The sequence below is a fragment of the Pongo abelii genome, chromosome 15 (assembly GCF_028885655.2).
Source record: "Pongo abelii isolate AG06213 chromosome 15, NHGRI_mPonAbe1-v2.0_pri, whole genome shotgun sequence".
In the NCBI taxonomy this organism is placed as follows: Eukaryota; Metazoa; Chordata; class Mammalia; order Primates; family Hominidae; genus Pongo; species Pongo abelii.
The window spans coordinates 105381255-105399190 of NC_072000.2; the positions used below are offsets into that span (position 1 = coordinate 105381255).

Sequence of the window (17936 nt, forward strand, 5' to 3'; positions counted from 1 at the left end):
TGATAAATAATAGTCAACTTTATTACTCTGGTTCAAACCAAGTGGAGGTTGTATGTTTTGTCTAGAAAATATATAAACTACAAAAAGTTAATAAACACCTAAGTGAATGAGTAAATTAAATGTGGGGAGTAAGATTCAATTAAGATAAAGTCCTAATTTTCTTTTAATCAAATGCTCTGCTTTGTACTCCTTAGAATGGATGCACTGGAGCTGATTTAAGCATTCTTTTTGGTGGTCACAAGATGTATAGTTGCCTCTGTATGTTTGGCGCATGGAAAAAAATACGAGTTTTTGTGGACATACACTCTTTATTTGAAAAGTATGAAATATAATCAAAGAAAGCCAGCCATGGCCTAGTGATAAATATGGAATTGATATGAAACATTATATTGATTAATCATCTTTGCAGATGATTACTAAAAGAGATAAAGTGATTCTATATAGAGATGCAGGACTATTTCAGGCTCATTCATGATCTAGGTTTTTGTGCTTCATGGTTATTTTATTATTATCAATAAAAAGAAAAAAGAAAAAAATCTTAAACTGTCCAAAAAATTAGGGAGACCAGTACCCAACTTTCATGTAGGGCAGGGACTAGTGTCCATTTCCACCAAGCAGCCTGGAAATGCGCATCCTCACAGGGCGTTGGAGAGGTTTCTCAAGAAGCAAGTGCCTCCATGGGGGAAATAATTCACCCCAGATTAAATGCTGCTTCAGACCTAATGGATGGTAAAAACAAGATCCAAAAGGATCAAACTCTTTCCAGGTAGATTAACTGTATCCCAGAACAAAGCTCAAGGATGTTTTTAGAAATACATATATATCCAGCACACAAGCAGGGTAAAATTCACAACATTTGCAAATTTACCAGGCATTCAAACGGGCAAAAAATACACAACCCACAATTAAGAGACTAATGAATTAATCAAAACCAACTGAGAACTTATACAGATGTGAGCATTAGCAGAAAAGGACATTGAAGTAGTTATTAGAACTGTCTCCCTGGCCGGGCGTGGTGGCTCATGCCTGTAATCCCAGCACTCTGGGAGGCCGAGGTGGGTGGATCACCTGAGGTCAGGAGTTCGAGAGCAGCCTGGCTAACACGGTGAAACCCCACCTCTACTAAACATGGACCAATGATGACCACTGGTGGCGTTTGAGTCATGGACGATGAATACTACGTGTCTGAAACTCTGAGGTCCAACAGAAAACATAACTGGATAGATATCAGAAATGTGCAAAGATCATATTCTTACTTTGGATTAATAGGTTTATCATCAATAGATAAATGATAGAACAATTAAACAAGAATAAATAAATAGAAGGTGAATCATTGTTCAATTATGAATATACATGATGATGTAAGAAATATTATCACTAAAAATTTTAAACACTGGTGCCCCTTAAAGAAATGGATCATGAGTATCGTCTCTTTGGCTAAGGTTCATCTAGACTCTAATAAGTAAGGGTCAGTTTCATTTTCTGGTTAAGTCTCATTTGAGATTGTTCCTTTTGTTATGAGAGAAGACATTTCCATTCTGAAAAATTAATATCAAAATAACTGAATAACGGAAATATGGAAAGGATCAATGGAGATAAGGTTTGAATTTTTTTTAAAAGAGTTACCTGCTCTTTGTATTCTGCAGAATGGATGCACTTGAGCCGACCTAAGCATTCATGGTCATGAGATTTGTGGTTGCCACTGTTGGTTAGGAGCGTAGAGATCAGTGTGAGTAATAAAGTTCATGTCTTTCTCTAAGAGACTTTTTAAAGGGTATTCATAATATCATGAAAGTGTGAAAAATCATCCAAAAGGCCAGCCTCAGCCAATGATAAATATAAGGTTGGTTGAAACAGTATATTTACTAGCTCATTTATGACACATTGAGGATAATTCATGAAAGATATATCAAACTGACAGATTATATAGAAAGTTCTAGAATATTCTGTGCTCTTACTCTTTGGGTATTATATTTACATGGATTATAATATTAATATTCGTGAATTAATGCATAAATACATGTAAATGAGAATTAAGCTAAAGAGTCCTAAACCTGAGCCAATGATGAAAACTGGTGGTATAGAAGTCAAGGATGCTGAATAATGTGTGTCTAGAACTCTGAGGTTCAATAGAGGAGGAAATATAGTCTATTGCTTTTGAAGTGATCTTAAAGTTAGGTTTTGGAAATACAAAAGGGCCATCTTCTTGGATTGTTTTTGTGAATTTTGTTTCTTCTTTAAAATAAATTCATTGATGTAATAATCAATGTACACATGTAAAAAAGTAAAGATGAAGAGTGTGAAGCATGTCCACTCAATGTAAACGGTGAGACAACAGAAATCATTAAAATGTATTGAAAATATGACTACGGATGACATAGGCAGTATAGTGAAGTTTCTTATTTTGCATCAGAACAAGTGTGCTGTTGTTCATTTTTTTAAAAGAAAATTGATAAATATTACCACAATTAATAGATACCTGGATGACTAAGAGAAGGGTCAAATGAAGGAATCCGTGATAAATATTTCAATCCTGTTATCTTCTCTGCTTTGCACTTCCCAGAATGGACACACCTGGGCTGGCAGAACATCTTTCCTTGATCTGGAGCCCCATGTCTGCCCCTCTGTAGAGGTGCACATGGGCCAATGTGAGTTAACAGTAAAATTATTTTTTGCTTTTGCTTATTTGTTTAGGATATTCAGTGTAATATTTAAAAATATTATATATTAATATAATCAAGGGAGGCCAGCCATGTCTAAGGATGCATATGGACTTGACATGAAATATTGTGTAGATTAATGGATATTTTAAACAATGAACATGATTGATGAAGGAAGTGTTAATATACTAATTGAAGCAAATGATTATGTAGACAGATACTAGGAATACTTAAGGATCTTGTCCTTAAAACTTGGTGATCCAGAGGTATTTATGATATTGTTAGTGAACTAATGAATCATTAGGAAACAACTTATAAATAAAAGGAGAAAAAGAGGGCCAATTCTGGCTGGATTGATGACCACTGGTGGCCTAGGAGTCATACAATGAATACGTGTCTAGAACTCTGAGGTCCATCACAAGCAGTATCTAGCCTAGTCCCTCTGTCTGAAAAACTCCTGTAGACAGATGTCAGGGAAATACAAGAACCTTGTTCTTTTTCTTTATGTTTATGAATTTTAAAAATATTATATTATTAAAATCGCAATGAAGAATAAACAAATGTGTATAAGTGAATATAGATGAGGGTGAAGTATTGTTTATTGTTGAAATGTGTAGTAAAGAGAAATAATACTAATATAAATTGAAATGTTTGGATAATTAATGGACCAAGTGTAATACATCTTTGACTAAGGATCATATAGATAGTAATAAGTAATGGTTAGTGCTCTGAGTTAGTTGCAAGTTTCACATTTGTTGTATTAAGAAAAAATTAATAAATACTCAAATGACTATGTAAATGAATGGTGAAAAATATAGATTAATGTAAAGAATATTCAATTTTTTAATCATCTTCTCTGCTTTGCACTTTTCAGGATGGATGCAATGAGCTGATCATTTTGCTGTGATCAAGGCTATGTTGCCTCTGTGTTAGGCCAATGTGAGTAATGGTTCTTGTCTTGGTTTAGGTTGTTTAATAGTATTCCTGATATTATTAAAAATCATTTAATATAATAAAAAGTTAACTGGCTTAATGATAATGTGCAACATTGAGGTTAATTAATCAAAGAGATGTAGTCTCTGTGGGAAATGATTGTATAGACAAATGTAAGGATTCTTCAACTATCTTGTTCTTGGGTTTTCAAAATCATGTCTTCATTTTATTATCAAAGAAGAAATGATTTATTCAATAAACATTTAGAAATGAATGATGAAAGAGAGATCCAACTATGAATCAATGGTGACCACTGGTGGCAGATAAGTCATGGATGATGAATATGAGAAGAAAAGAATCTAGGTTTTTGCTTCTGTTGGAAATGATCCTGTAGACAATGTCAGAAACATACAAAGATCATTTTCTTATCTTGGGGTCATAGATTTAGGTTTATTATTACTAATATATGAATGATAGAACCATTAAACAAATATAAACAGATAAAAATACAAGTAGAGATTTAAGGTAGAGTGTCTGGCTATGAATGTAGGAGATGAGGTAAATTATTACTAAAAATAGGAGATACTGATTCCTCTTATCAAAGAAATGGATCACAGTGTTTCCTCTTTGACTAAGGATTATATAGAATCTAACAAGTAAGAGTCAGTTTTATTTTCTTGGTCAGAGATTGTTTCTTCTGTTAAGAGAGAAAGACACCTATAATATGAAAAATTAGTAAATACCCAAATCACTGAATAAATGCAATGCAGAAAGGCAGGATCAACAGAGATTAGGTCTCAATGTTTTTAGTCTGCTCTGTACTCTTCAGAATGGACAGACCCGAGCTGATTTTGGTGTTCTGTGGCTATGAGATCAGTGGTTGCCTCCACGTGTTAGGAACATGGAGACTGACGTAATAGTCAAACTTCTTGTCTCAGTTTCAGTGTTCTTCTGAAGGGTATTCAGTAAGTGCAAAATGTAATCAGTGACTGCCAACCATCACCCAAATGTAAAAAATGTAATTATTATATATGAAGCCTTGAGGTCAGCTGATCCATAGGCAGATGTTAGAAATATTATTATATTTCTGCTTATTCCATAGACAGATGTTAGAAATATTCAAGAATCTTGTCTTCTAGTTTTTGTGATTCTTGGTATTTATTTTAGTATTATTAGATTATTGATGTGTTATTCAATGATATGAATGAAGAAAATGAGAGCCAAGCCTGGATCAATGATGTCCACTGGTGGCGTATAAGTCATATATGATGAATATATGTCTGGAACTCTGAGGTCCAAGAAGGAAGGAATCTAGGTTATTGCCTCTTTTAGAAATAATCCTATAGATTATTTAAGAATATATAAGGATCTTATTTGGCCTTTTTAAATGAGTTTTTACTCTATCATAATAAATTGATCAATAAAACAATCAATGTATGGATACAAATACATAAAGGTAAATAGGGTGAAGCATCATCAAATTATGGAAAGATGTGGTGGCAAGAGAATCCACATGTATGTACACTGAAGACACTGAATTCCATTAAAAAATCAATGGTTCAGGCTGTTACACCTGGTTAAAAATCATGCAGGTAACATAAATAATAGCCTGGATTCTGGGCTAATGGAAAGTTTGATGTTGTTTTTCTTAAGTTAAAGTGTCACATGTATTACCCCAAATCAGTATATACCTCGAACTACAAAGATCAATGGAGAGAATTTCTCAATTTTGTTTTTGTCTGTACTACTTTGTATTTCTTAGAATGGACACACCTGAACTGACCTGTGCATTTGCAAGCTCCATGGCTGTCCCGGTGTTTGGAGCATGGAGACCGATTTGAGTTATAGTCACTCTTCTTGCCTTGGTTTTGGTGGCTTATTTAGGATACTCACTGAATGCTTTTTTAAAAAGTATTAAATACAACCGAAGAAGGCCAACTGTGGACCAATGATAAGTATGGATTCGACATGAAATATTATGTTGATTGATCAATTTTTGTAACAATGGGAATGATTAATGAAAGAGGTATATTCAGTGACATACACATACGTCACTAAATGAATGATGTGATTCCATAGATAGATATTAGGGATATAAGAATCTCTTTTCTGTGAGATTTTGTGATTCACAGATAATTATTTTATTATGTTTGATGAATTGAGTATTAATTAATAAGCAAATATACAGTAGTATGAAGAAAAAGATATGTAAACCTGAACCAATGATTGATGGTTTAGGAGTCATGGGTGATGAATAATATGTGTCTGGAACCTAAAGGTTTGCAGAAAACAAAATCTGATGTATTTCCTAGGGTCATTTGCAAATGACAATCAGTGTTTGAAATGATAGATTGATGTTAATAATGTGTAAGAATCTACTTCTTTTATTTTGGATTCATGGATTTATATATTGTTATTATTTAAAACTGATCCATGATGAAAGTATTAAACAAACATATAATTCGACAAATATGAAGATGGAGAGATGGACTTCAACCGTGTGATGATTCAAGATATACTATCAACATAAAATGAAACACTAGCTCCCAACATGGTGAAACCCTGTCTCTATTAAAAATACAAAAAATTAAATGGACATGGTGGTGCACGCCTGTAATCCCAGCTACTTGGGAGGCTGAGGCAGGATAATCACTTGAACTCGGGAGGTGGAGGTTGCAGTGAGCCGAGATTGCGCCATTGCACTCCAGCCTGGGCAACAAGAGCAAAACTCTGTCTAAGAAAAAAAAAAAAAAAAGAAATGGACCTAAGGGTGTTACCTCTTTTTCATTAGTGATCATATAGATGCTGGGTAGTAGGAATTTTATTGCTTGGAGCAGTCCTTTTGAGGTTGTTTTGTTCAGAATGAACATATATGTTATGAAAAATTAATAAATACCTAAATTATTGGGAAAGCAAAGATCGACAAAAAGGTCTTAGTTTTTAAAATCAGCTGCTTTGCTTTGTATTTCTTAGAAGGGATGCACTGGCACTGATTTAAGAATTCTCTCATAGTCACAAGACGTATGGTTGCCTCTGTATAGATTCCTGGAAACCAGTGTGAGTATGAGTCAATATTCTTGTCTTGGTTTGAGCGTTTTTTAAGAGGTATCACTGTGTTATTATACACTTTGGCATTTAATTAGTTAATGTCTTAAGAATGGGATTCATGTAATGCATTATGTTGATTAATCTGTATGTGAAACACTGCATTAAATTAATAAAATATATCTAGTGTCTATGGGAAATAATTTTGTAGACAGATATTAGATATTCAAGAATCTTGCTCTTGAGTTTTTCTGACTCTTTGGTATTTACTTATTCTTATTAGTGAGTTGATGAATTTATCTATCAATAAATGAAGACATGAATGAAAAAAAAGAGCTCCAAGTCTGGACCAAAGACAAAGTTTGGTGATGTATGAATTATGAACAATAAATACCTGTGTTTGGAACTTTGAGGTCCAACATGAAAACTAGTTTACTCCCTATGATGTAATTGATCCTATATATATATATATATATATATATATTAGAAATAGCAAAGATCTGATTGTGTTTCATAGCGATGGATTATATTTTCATAAGTTGATTAGTGCACAGATAACCAAAGAAATGTATGAATACACGAAGAAAAATGGAACCAAGTATGAACTAAGTATGTCCTGTATAAAGTTGCTCTTATTTAGAAACAAATTCTAGGATTTTACTAGGGTCAGATAGGCATTTCTGTTCTAGATTTCCGAAAATGAAAATATTACTCATTTTCTTGAAAAGGAATAGATGGTTGGAAAAATTAATTCATTTGTTCCTGAATTATAAACTCATTTAGACTAATAATGAATGAGTTAATAGATAAAAAGGTCAAGAACTGACCACTCATGAGAATGTTATAAAGCCAGGAATGAGAAGCAGCTGATTCTTTAAGGCAAAGCTAACTTGCAGAGAATAGCAAGACGATTACATGTTTGAGTAGCGGCACTGGGGCCAATATGTCCCATAGTCAGATGTTTTTCTTAATGCAGGTGATGGATTCAAGAGTGTTCACTATTGATGTAAAATTCATAACCGAAATAATTCAATAAATAAAAGGAGAGTGAGTCTAATCTAAGGATGGGGAGTGTCGTGAACCAGTGTTTGAGATGAACCTAACCCTGATCATTTCATATTTATTCAGACACAGCCTGAATCTTTTTGTTTCTTACCTGTAACATCTACTTTGCACTTCGCAGTGTTGATGTTCATGGGTGATTGATCATCCTGTAGTGACGGTGGTATTGACTGTTCCCCAAAGGACAAGGAGTGTGTTCTTACGTAAGTCATAGTTGACATTCTTGTTTTTGATTCGGTAGTTTGCCTGTTCATTGATGTTCATAGTACTATATAGAAGGTAGATAAATGGCCACGTACTGAAAGAAAATCAAAGGAGATAAAAGGTGAGAATCTGTTATAAACTAAGGATTATAATTAATCTAATTCATTACAACTGTGGACAATTTTGAAAAGATGAAGATTGATGTCATTTTAGTCATTTTATAGATAAACTAAAAATGGGACATTTTTAATATCCCATTTTAGCATTTTTCATAGTTTACACAAACGTTCCTATATTGCTAGATAGCCTAGTCTGTTAACTCCCTGAGGAAGGAGCACATGTGAAGTAAATACTTGTCATTATCATAGTAGGATCAAGTGGAATATTCTTCCGGCTTATTGTTACATCTTGATAGACTATATAATTTAAACAAAACGGTTCAAGCATGGATCAATGACATAACTGAAATCAAATCTAGACAAACATGATTATTATTATATTTCACAACATTTTTATAGGTCTTTACAAAAAAAGACCTAGCCTATTACCTTGTTTATTACCTGTCTTGGAAATCAACCCATTGACAGATATTAAGACTATTCAAGAAACTTGTTTAGGGCTTTGGTGGATTGTTAACACATACTAATTTTATTATCATAATAATAAAATTAATAAACATCTCATAAATTAATATAGATAAATATGTCTAAGTGTGGCCTCATTTTGAGTATATTTACTGGAACAAGAATTATTATGACATGTCTTAAATGTTATAATCCATTAATAAAAATAGACCAAGCTTGTGACCCAAGTCAGTAACCTGCATATACACATAAGTGAATACTCATTGTCTTTATTTCTGGAGCTTTTCAGTTTGTACTTGTTTTTGTTTTCTCTTTTAGTAAATTGAAAACATTATATAAATACATAAATCAAAACATAGGTAAGGAAGTGAGATGAAGCTAAGCGTGGACTACTTATGAGGATGTGTTTTTAAGCAGGGATTATAACTTAATCCATTTTAGTACAATGGAGCACGATTTAAAAAGAGATCAGTGTTTTCCATTCTCTTTTCATAGCTATATATTATTCCATTTTGGGTTTTACTCCTGTTTATGCAATATTCCTTGATGGATAACGGTCTATGGGTTAGATCCAAGGCTTACATTTTAGGTAGTTGTGTTTTTATAAGTCATTATCAGGGTTTTAGATGTTGAACGGGGTGATGAATTGATAGTTGTTCGTTGTTCCATCTTAAACGTAGGTACATGTTAAATGAAGAAAAGGCCAAGCACCAATCAGTGATATGAATGGATTGATCAGTTTTATGATTAAATTCATTTCTGCACCCCTGCAATTTATTTAAAAGGGAGATTTGGTAAATTAAATCTATGGAAATTGGGCTGCAGACATATTTCAGTAATAATCCAAGATCTGATTCTGGGGTTTTGTTGGGTTCCTGGGTATTGAATTCAATATTATAATGCATCAATGGTAATATCAATAAACATATATATAAATTAATAAAGAGGAAAAGGACAAAACTGGAGTAATTATCCAAATAGATTATGATGGAAAAAAATTAGTTAATATAATTCTGAAAACTAGTATTTATTAAAAAATAAACAGAATATCTGAAGGGTGATTTAGGGATATGTACATAATAGTCAAGGTTCGAATTTGATTAGTGATATTCTAGGTTTTTTGCTTAGTTAAAAGTAAGAAACTAATTGCTATATTAGCTAATCCATATGTCAGTGTCTTAGAAAAATCAATGGAATGATTGTCTCATGCTTTTCACACCTGTCCTATATTCCACAGAATGGACATCATGATTGGGATTGTCTTTATTAAACTTTGTCAGGAGAGTAAAGATGAATGTGGCCGCGTGTTGTGGCTCATGCCTGTAATCCCAGCACTTTGGGAGGCCGAGGTGGGCGGATCACCTGAAGTCGGGAGTTCGAGACCAGCCTGACCAACATGGAGAAACCCCGTCTCTACTAAAAATACAAAATTAGCTGGGCATGGTGGTGCATGCCTGTAATTCCAGCTACTCAGGAGGCTGAGGCAGGAGAAACGCTTGAACCCGAGAGGCGGAGGTTGCAGTGAGCTGAGATTGTGCCGTTGCACTCCAGGCTGGGCAACAAGAGTGAAACTGCATCTCAAAAGAAAAAAAAAATAATAATAAAATAAAACAAAAAAAGAAAAAACCAGTGTAAGTAGCTGTTAAAGTTCTTGCTATGGTTCGACTGGTTTGCTTCCTCACTGTGTTATTAAGAAATTTGAAGCATATTTAATGAATGTCCTCCCTTCCCACTGGCCCTGCCAGGCATGCTGCCATCTGTTATCTGGGACTTGTGAGTAGTCCACTGCTCCTGTTATTTCATGTGCTTTGCTAAGTTGTTTCTTCTGTGTCTCACCTGACCAACACACCCAGACCTAACTTATTTCCTGGTTGGGGCTCTCCTAGAGAGTGCCTGTCTTGGTAGGAATAAACTGGACACAGACAAGAGCCTCCAGGGTGTCTGCCTGTATAAACAAGTTTTCTATGAGAGGGACAATGGGTCATAGGTTGAACACTTGGGCATTACATCTGTGAGAATAAGTCCATAGTAGATTTCAGTAATTTTGAAGGATCTAAGTATGGGGTTTTGGTAGATCCTGGGGATTTATTGCATTATTCGAAGGAAATAAATGAAAGAATCAGCAAAGCATACAGACACACATATAAATAAATAAAGATGAATAGGATAAAGCTGGATTAATTGAGGAAAATGCTATCAGACAGGAATTTTTGGTTGTATAATTCTGAAACACTGCAATGCATTAAGAAACCAGTACATCAAGAGTGTCACCTGTCTAGGGTAGGGTAATATAGAGTAGTGGTTCTCAAATGCGAGCTTTGGAGTGATCTGGAGGGCTTGTAAAAATACAGAAGGTCACCTACATTCTCAGGATTTCTCATTCAGTAGGTTTGGTGTGGGGTCTGAGAATCTAAATTTCTAATAACTTAATTTCTGTAGGTTCCAATATTTTCCCAAATCATGCTGATGCTGCCTCCTGAGAAATATTTTCAGAATCACTGAGAAAAATATATGAAATAGTTAATGTCCTTGCTCTGTCAGTGATAAGTTCCAGTTTATTTTATTAAGAGAAGGCAATTAATTAATGAAGCAATTAATATTTATTTATTTATATTTGAGATGGAGTCTCACTCTGTTTGTTGCCCAGGCAGGAGTACAGTGACACGATCTCAGCTCACTGCAACCTCCGCCTCCCAGGTTCAAGCAATTCTCCTGCCTCTGCCTCTGCCTCCCGAGTAGCTGGAATTACAGGCGTGTGCCACCACGCCTGGCTAATTTTTGTATTTTTAGTAGAGACGGGGTTTCACCATGTTGGCCAGGCTGGTCTTGAACTCCTGACCTCAAGTGATCCGCCCACCTCGGCCTCCCAAAATGCTGCAATTACAGGCATGAGCCACTGCGCCCCGCCCAATTAATATTTAAAAGTCTAAGTAAATGAAAGGGGAACAACATGGCTCAATGGAGAAAATGTCTAATTTATGTAACATCATTGTTATATTGTACAAAATGGATGCACCTTAGGTGATTTAAGCATTCTGAAGAGACCAGGCTTTCTAGGATACTGCTACATTTTAGGAGGTTAGAAATCAATGGAATTGGCACAGTCTTTGTCCATTGAGTGGGTTTTCATGGGTGTTCATTGTACATCTTTAAAATGAGTGAATGACTACATTTTAAAGAAATGTAGTCATTTCTTTAAATATCTGACTACATCGGATATTCTATTTATTTTTTAATAAATACTAGTTTTCAGAATTATATTAACTAATTTTTTTCCATCATAATGAATGATTTTACACGAATAAAATCAAACAAGGACAAGCCTATACTAACGATGAAGAACCAAAATTTAGGATTAATTTGATTTAGTGTTATTTGGGATGGTTTTTAAAAAAGATCAAATCCCTATCACAAATTGTTCTGTTTAGAATTCTACTGCAGGTTTTCCCTAAGCATTCCTCAAATGATAAAGATGTAAGTTACGAAGAAGGGACACATAGGAACTAGAAGCACTTGTCAGTGTTTTATTCTGGTGGTTTAGTCATGTTTATGTAGAAAGAATATACAAATTATGTGAAAAAAGGCCAAGGAAGGACCAGTGATGCGAGTGGAATACATTCTGAAATGTGTTTTATGATTGAAATATCTGTGACCTACTGCGGTCCACTACAAAGAGGGGTTTAAGTGTTTGCATCTGTAGGAATGCCTACAGATAGATTTCAGTGATATTCAGGAATCAGGTTCTCAGTCTTTGGTGCTTCATGGATTTTGATTTTGTTGTTATTCAGTAAGTGAAAGAATAAACAAATATGCCAGTGTATAAAAATGAATAGAATGAAGTGTATCTAACTATGAAAATATGGGGTGAGGCAAGAATTATTGTTAATATAACATGGAACCACTGGAGTTCAGTAAGTAATGCTATCTTTACCCCAAAATGTAACCCCTTAATGCATCAAAGGGGTTACATTTTGGGGTAAGGGTAAGTAAGCAAGATTGTGATATATGTTCTTGCTTTGAGTCAGTGATGATGAGTTCAAGTGGCCACTTACTGCAGAGGGAAAAAAATAAATTATGCCATAAAATAATAAATACCTAAATGACTGAGCAAATGAAATGAGGAAGGCATGTATCAGTGGAAAGAATATCTCAGCTTTCTGTTACTTGCAGTGCTTATAGTCCTCAGAATGAAAGCTCCTAGCTGATTTAAGCATTCACCTGTGGCCATGAACTCTTACGTGTTAGGAGCATAGAAACCAACATAAGAGTCAAAGCACTTGTCTTAGTATGAGTGGCTTGTTTAAAAATATTCACTGTACTGTCTACAAAATGTTTAGTCAAAGAAGTTGACTATGGTGTACTATGGCATTGATATGAAATGTATGTTCATTAGTGGATATGTACAACATAAATTAATCAATGAAGGTTATAGTTGCTGAGTGAATTTACTCTGTAGACAGTTATGGATACTTAATATTGTTCTGTGGAATTTGTGGTTCATGTACTTTTTTTTGTAATTAATCTATTGAAGGACTAATAAATCAACAAATATAGAAATGGATGAGGAAAAAGATGTCAAATCCTGAACTCGTGGTGATGGCTGGTGGCATATTTAGTCATAGATGATGAATAAATACATGCCTGAGACTCTGAGGTTAGTACCTAGACAGAGATCTAGTCTGTTATTTTTGATGGATGTAGTCCTGTAGAATGATTAGTTATACACAAAGGTGATGTTCTTGGACTTTTGTAGTTCATGAATTTTGATTGTATTGTTACAAAACAATCAATGACAAAATGTATACAATTGCATGAAGATGAAGAGGGTGAAACATTGTCCAATTATGAAATATGAGGTGAGGCCTGAAATACTATTAATATAATTTGAAAGTCCTAAGGTCCATAAGTAAATAAGTGGATCAAGGGTGACACCTCTTTGGTACAGTATCATATAGACCAGGGGTCGCTAACCTCAGGGCTGCAGACCAGTATCACTGTCTGGTGTGTTAGGAACCAGGCCACACAGCAGGAGGTGAGCGGCAGGTGAGCAAGCATTACCACCTGAGCTCCGCCTCTTGTCAGATCAGTAGTGGCATTAGATTCTCATAGGAGCAGAACCTGTTGTGAACGGTGCATGCCAGGGATCTAGGTCACATGCTACTTATGAGAATCTAATGCCTGATGATCTGAGTTAGAACAGTTTCATCTGGAAACTACCCCTCCCTGCCCTGGTCCGTGGGAAAATTGTCTTCTACAAAACCCATCCTGGGTGCCAAAAACGTTGGGGACCATTGGTATAGACAGTGATAAGTAACAGTCAATGTTATTGTTCTGCATCAATGGCAAGTACCATCCTGTCCTATTTTTAGAAGAGACAAATAATAACGTCAATTAGTAAACATTCACGTGAATAAATAAATGAATGTTGGAAAGCCATTGTCAATGGAGAGAATGTCTCAACTTTTTAATCACTGGTTCTCCTTTATATTCTTCAAGATGGAGGCTGTCTGCATTAGGAGCATGGAGACCAACGTGAGTAACAATCACATTTTATGTCTCGATTTGCATGGTTTATCTAAGGGTATTCATTATATAATGGCATATGAAATATAATCAAACAGGGCCAAATGCACCCCAGTAATGAGGTTGGGATTGATGTAAATTATGTTCTTTGATATATATAAAACATTAAGGCTTTCTGTATCAATCAAGTTTTATTTTCTGGGTTGGTTGCAAGTTTGACATTGTTCCTGTTGTTGAGACAGTGAGAAAGAGTACACATATATAATGAAAAATTAATAAATAAGTCAATGAAATTTGGAAAGGAGGGATAAATACAGATAAGGTCTTAATTTTTTTCATCACATTTTCTGCTTTGTAATCCTAGAATGGATGCTCTTAAACTGATTTAAACACGCTTCCATGGTCACAAGCCTTATGGTTGCCACGGGGCATTAGGAGCATGGAGACCAATGTGAGTAATCATCAAAGTTTGCATCTTGGTGTGGGTTGTTTGCTTAAAGGTATTATTCACTCACTATATTATTGAAAAGAGTGAATTATAATCAAAGATGACCAACTGTTGTGCAGTGACAAAATTGATATAAAGCACTATATAATTAATGGATATATGAAAAACTGAAGATAATTAATAAAGGAGAGATGTTGACATAAGATGACTTTATATACAGACTAGAAATATCAAGGCTCTCCTTTGGTTTTGTGAATATAGGGCTTCAAAATTATTAGTGAATGAATTAACTAATCAATGGATAATGTGGAAGTGAGTGGAGAAAAAGAGAACCAATCCTGGATCGATGATGTGATGACCACTGGTGGCTTATGAGTCTTATATAGTGATTATGTGTTTGAAACTCTGAGGTCTGTTAGAGAAGATACATGGCCCGTTCTCTCTGTTTCAAATGATGCCACAGAAATATTTCAGAAATGTTTTTATTTGTGATAATTTCATTCTATTTTTATAATTGGATCAATGTGAGAATCAATAAACAAATATATAAGTAAAGATAAAGCAGAGGAAGCAGTGTTCAGGTATGGCAGGATATATTATTAATATGTATTGAAAACAGTGGAGTCCAAAGAGAAATAAATGGTACATGCCTGTCACCTCTTTGGCCGATGATGACATAGTTAGTGTAATTATAGACAATGTTCAATTTTTTGGTAGTGGCAAGTTCAAAATTGTTCATTTTCTTAAAAGAAAATGAAATAAATATACTCCAGGAAATTACTGCCTAAATGACCAACTAAATGAAAGGTGAAAGGCAAAGATCAATGGTGATAATGTCTCAAATTTGTTATCATCGTCTCTGCTCTGTCCTCCTCAGAATGGCCGTAGTTGTACTGTTTTAAGAGTTCTTCCATGGTCCTCCGTTTGCCCCGTGCTTGGGAAGGAGCATGCAGACCCGTGCGATTAATGATCAAAGTTCTTGTCTTGGTGGTTTGTTGAAGAGTATGTCATGTATTATAAAAAAGTTTGTAATAGGCTGAGTGCGGTGGCTCGTGCCTGTAATCCAAGCACTTTGGGAGGCCGAGGGGGGTGAATCACCTGTGGTCAGGAGTTTGCGATCAGCCTGGCCAACATGGTGAAACCCCACCTCTACTAAAAATACAAAAATCAGCTGGGTATGGTGGTGGGTGCCTGTAATTCCAGCTCCCTCAGGAGGCTGAGGGAGGAGAATCACTTGAACCCGGGAGGCGGAGGTTGCAGTGAGCCAAGATTGTGTCATTGCACTCCAGCCTGGACGACAGAGTGAGACTCCGTCTCAAAAAAAAAAAAAAGTTTATAATACAGAGATGGCCAATGTTATCCCAATGATAGATATAAGAGTTATATAAAGTATTATATTGATAATGCATAGATGAAAAACAGAAGACAATTAATAAAACAGATATATCGATGTTAGAATGATTCTAGATACAGATATGGAACATCCAGGTTATTCTTGGGGGTCTTTTCGAACCAAAGGGACTTATTAGTGAGTTAACAAGTCAGTCAGTAGATAAGACAGAAATAAGTGGAAAAAGAGGTGATCAGTCTTGGATTGATGATGACTGCTGGTGGCATATGAGTCTTACATGATGAATACGTGTCTGGAACTCTGAGGTCCATCACAGAAGAAATAGAGCTCCTTCTGTATGTTTGAAATGATCCTATGTGTATAGATGTCAGAGATACAGAATTTATTTGTTTATGGTCTTTGTTTTTACTTATTTTCATTGCATTTTTATAGTTGCTTAATGTGAGAACCTATATATAACATTTATATATATTATATAAAAAGATGAATAATGTTAATAATTGCCCAATTATTAAAATCTGTAGTGAGGCAAGAAACATTTCATGTGTATTGAAAACATGAAGTCCAAAGAGAAATAAATGGGACATGCCTGTCACCTCTTTGGCCAATGATGATATAGCCAGTATAGTTATAGAGAGTGTTCAGATTCTGGGACAGTAGCAAGACTGAAATTTTTCATTTTCTTAACAGAAAATGAAATTACTATGATTAATGAAATGAAATTTTCTTAACAGAAAATGAAATTAATATGAAGTCCAAATAACGATTGCATAAATGACTAATTATAGGTGAAAAGCAAGAAACAATGGTGACAATGTCTCAAATTTGTTATCATCTTCTCTTCTCTGTACTCATCAGAATGGATGTCCTTGTTCTGATTCGAGGATGCCTCCAAGGTCACATACTCTGTTTGCACCATGCTTAGGAAGGCGCGTGAAGACCAAGGGGAGTAATAGTCAAAGTCCTTACCTTCGTTTGGGTGGTTTGTTTAAGAGTAATCAACGTATTATTTAAAAGTGTGAAATATAGTCAAAGATGGCCAATGTTATTCCAGTGATATGGGAGTGACATGAAGTATTATATTGATGATGCATATATAAAAAACAGGATAGTTAATGAAACACCCAATGTTTGAGTGATTCTGTATACTGATATGGAATATCAAGAGTGTTACTGGGTTTTGTGAATCATGGGCCTTGAAAGTATTATTAATGAATAAACGACTTAATCAATAGACAAGGTAGAAATGAATAGCAAAAAAAAGATCAACCCTGAATCAATGATGACTACTGGTAGTGTACGAGTTACACATGATGAATACATGTCTGAAACTCTGAGGTCCATCACAAAAGAAATCTGGCCCATTCCTTCTGATTCAGGTGATCCTATGAATATACAATGTGTTTGCTTTTCGTCTTTGGGTTTGTTCACTTCATTGTGTTATTATAATTGGATCAATGAAATAATTTATACATATACATGTATGTATATGAAGGGGATGAAGTATTGTCCAATTATAAAATGATTGGTGAGGCAAGATGTATTATTATTATTATATCAAAGCTTTAATATATTAAATAAAAATCTAATATTAATTAATATATAATTAATGCAATATTTAATATATAGTAAATATAATAATATATTAAAATATTATATTAAAGCAGTGAAGTCCTAAGAGAAATAAATGTTACACCACTGTAACGTCTTTGACTAAGGATGATACAGATGGTATTTATAGATAATGGTCAACCTCTGGGTCAAGGAAAGTTGCACAAAGTGTTCATTTTCTTAAGAGAAAATGAAATAATTATACTTCAGATAATGATTTCTAAAATATTTTCCTAAAGGGAAGATGATAAACACAGATCAAGGAGGATTGTTTCATCTGTTTGTGATCTGCTCTGCTCTGTGAGCCTCAGGATGGATGTTTGCCAGCCGGTTCCATGGTTACAAGCTCTATAGCTGCACCTATGTGTTAGGAGCATGAAGACCAATGTGAGTAATAGTCAATGCTCCTTCTTGTTTTGACCATTTTAAAATGTTATTTGCTATATTATTAAAAAGTATTAGACACAATAAAATAAGGTGAAATATGCAATATTTAAAAACTGGATTAAAAACTT

At 34.5% G+C, this 17936-nt stretch overlaps 2 long non-coding RNA genes, 9 other non-coding genes and 2 pseudogenes across 11 annotated transcripts in view; all 13 read left to right on the forward strand.

The window, feature by feature from the left end:
* Positions 1–11069, forward strand: part of LOC100936905 (uncharacterized) — a 71396-nt gene extending 60327 nt beyond the window's left edge. Inside the window, exons 20-25 of the long non-coding RNA XR_010137027.1 lie at positions 1647–1729; positions 2564–2648; positions 3535–3599; positions 5356–6650; positions 6922–7903; positions 9726–11069. This is a non-coding gene — a long non-coding RNA (uncharacterized LOC100936905). The remainder of the gene's footprint in view (positions 1–1646; positions 1730–2563; positions 2649–3534; positions 3600–5355; positions 6651–6921; positions 7904–9725) is intronic.
* Positions 1130–1204, forward strand: LOC112128873 (small nucleolar RNA SNORD113/SNORD114 family). Its single transcript, XR_002911324.1, has one exon. It is a non-coding gene; the product is annotated as a small nucleolar RNA SNORD113/SNORD114 family (small nucleolar RNA).
* Positions 2056–2130, forward strand: LOC112128896 (small nucleolar RNA SNORD113/SNORD114 family). Its single transcript, XR_002911347.1, has one exon. It is a non-coding gene; the product is annotated as a small nucleolar RNA SNORD113/SNORD114 family (small nucleolar RNA).
* On the forward strand, positions 3010–3076 carry LOC112128902 (small nucleolar RNA SNORD113/SNORD114 family; annotated as a pseudogene).
* Positions 3890–3962, forward strand: LOC112128914 (small nucleolar RNA SNORD113/SNORD114 family). Its single transcript, XR_002911361.1, has one exon. It is a non-coding gene; the product is annotated as a small nucleolar RNA SNORD113/SNORD114 family (small nucleolar RNA).
* Positions 4821–4892, forward strand: LOC112128878 (small nucleolar RNA SNORD113/SNORD114 family). The gene has a single exon (XR_002911329.1). It is a non-coding gene; the product is annotated as a small nucleolar RNA SNORD113/SNORD114 family (small nucleolar RNA).
* On the forward strand, positions 5809–5877 carry LOC112128917 (small nucleolar RNA SNORD113/SNORD114 family; annotated as a pseudogene).
* LOC112128913 (small nucleolar RNA SNORD113/SNORD114 family) lies at positions 6984–7057 on the forward strand. Its single transcript, XR_002911360.1, has one exon. It is a non-coding gene; the product is annotated as a small nucleolar RNA SNORD113/SNORD114 family (small nucleolar RNA).
* Positions 11070–12436: 1367 nt separating the features above from the next.
* On the forward strand, positions 12437–17327 carry LOC134759978 (uncharacterized). The gene is made up of 4 exons (XR_010136883.1): positions 12437–13142; positions 13985–14020; positions 14376–14462; positions 16669–17327. It is a non-coding gene; the product is annotated as an uncharacterized LOC134759978 (long non-coding RNA).
* On the forward strand, positions 13072–13148 carry LOC112128911 (small nucleolar RNA SNORD113/SNORD114 family). The gene has a single exon (XR_002911358.1). It is a non-coding gene; the product is annotated as a small nucleolar RNA SNORD113/SNORD114 family (small nucleolar RNA).
* LOC112128897 (small nucleolar RNA SNORD113/SNORD114 family) lies at positions 14799–14875 on the forward strand. The gene has a single exon (XR_002911348.1). It is a non-coding gene; the product is annotated as a small nucleolar RNA SNORD113/SNORD114 family (small nucleolar RNA).
* On the forward strand, positions 16050–16121 carry LOC112128877 (small nucleolar RNA SNORD113/SNORD114 family). The gene has a single exon (XR_002911328.1). It is a non-coding gene; the product is annotated as a small nucleolar RNA SNORD113/SNORD114 family (small nucleolar RNA).
* LOC112128893 (small nucleolar RNA SNORD113/SNORD114 family) lies at positions 17083–17154 on the forward strand. The gene has a single exon (XR_002911344.1). It is a non-coding gene; the product is annotated as a small nucleolar RNA SNORD113/SNORD114 family (small nucleolar RNA).
* Positions 17328–17936: the final 609 nt, after the last annotated feature.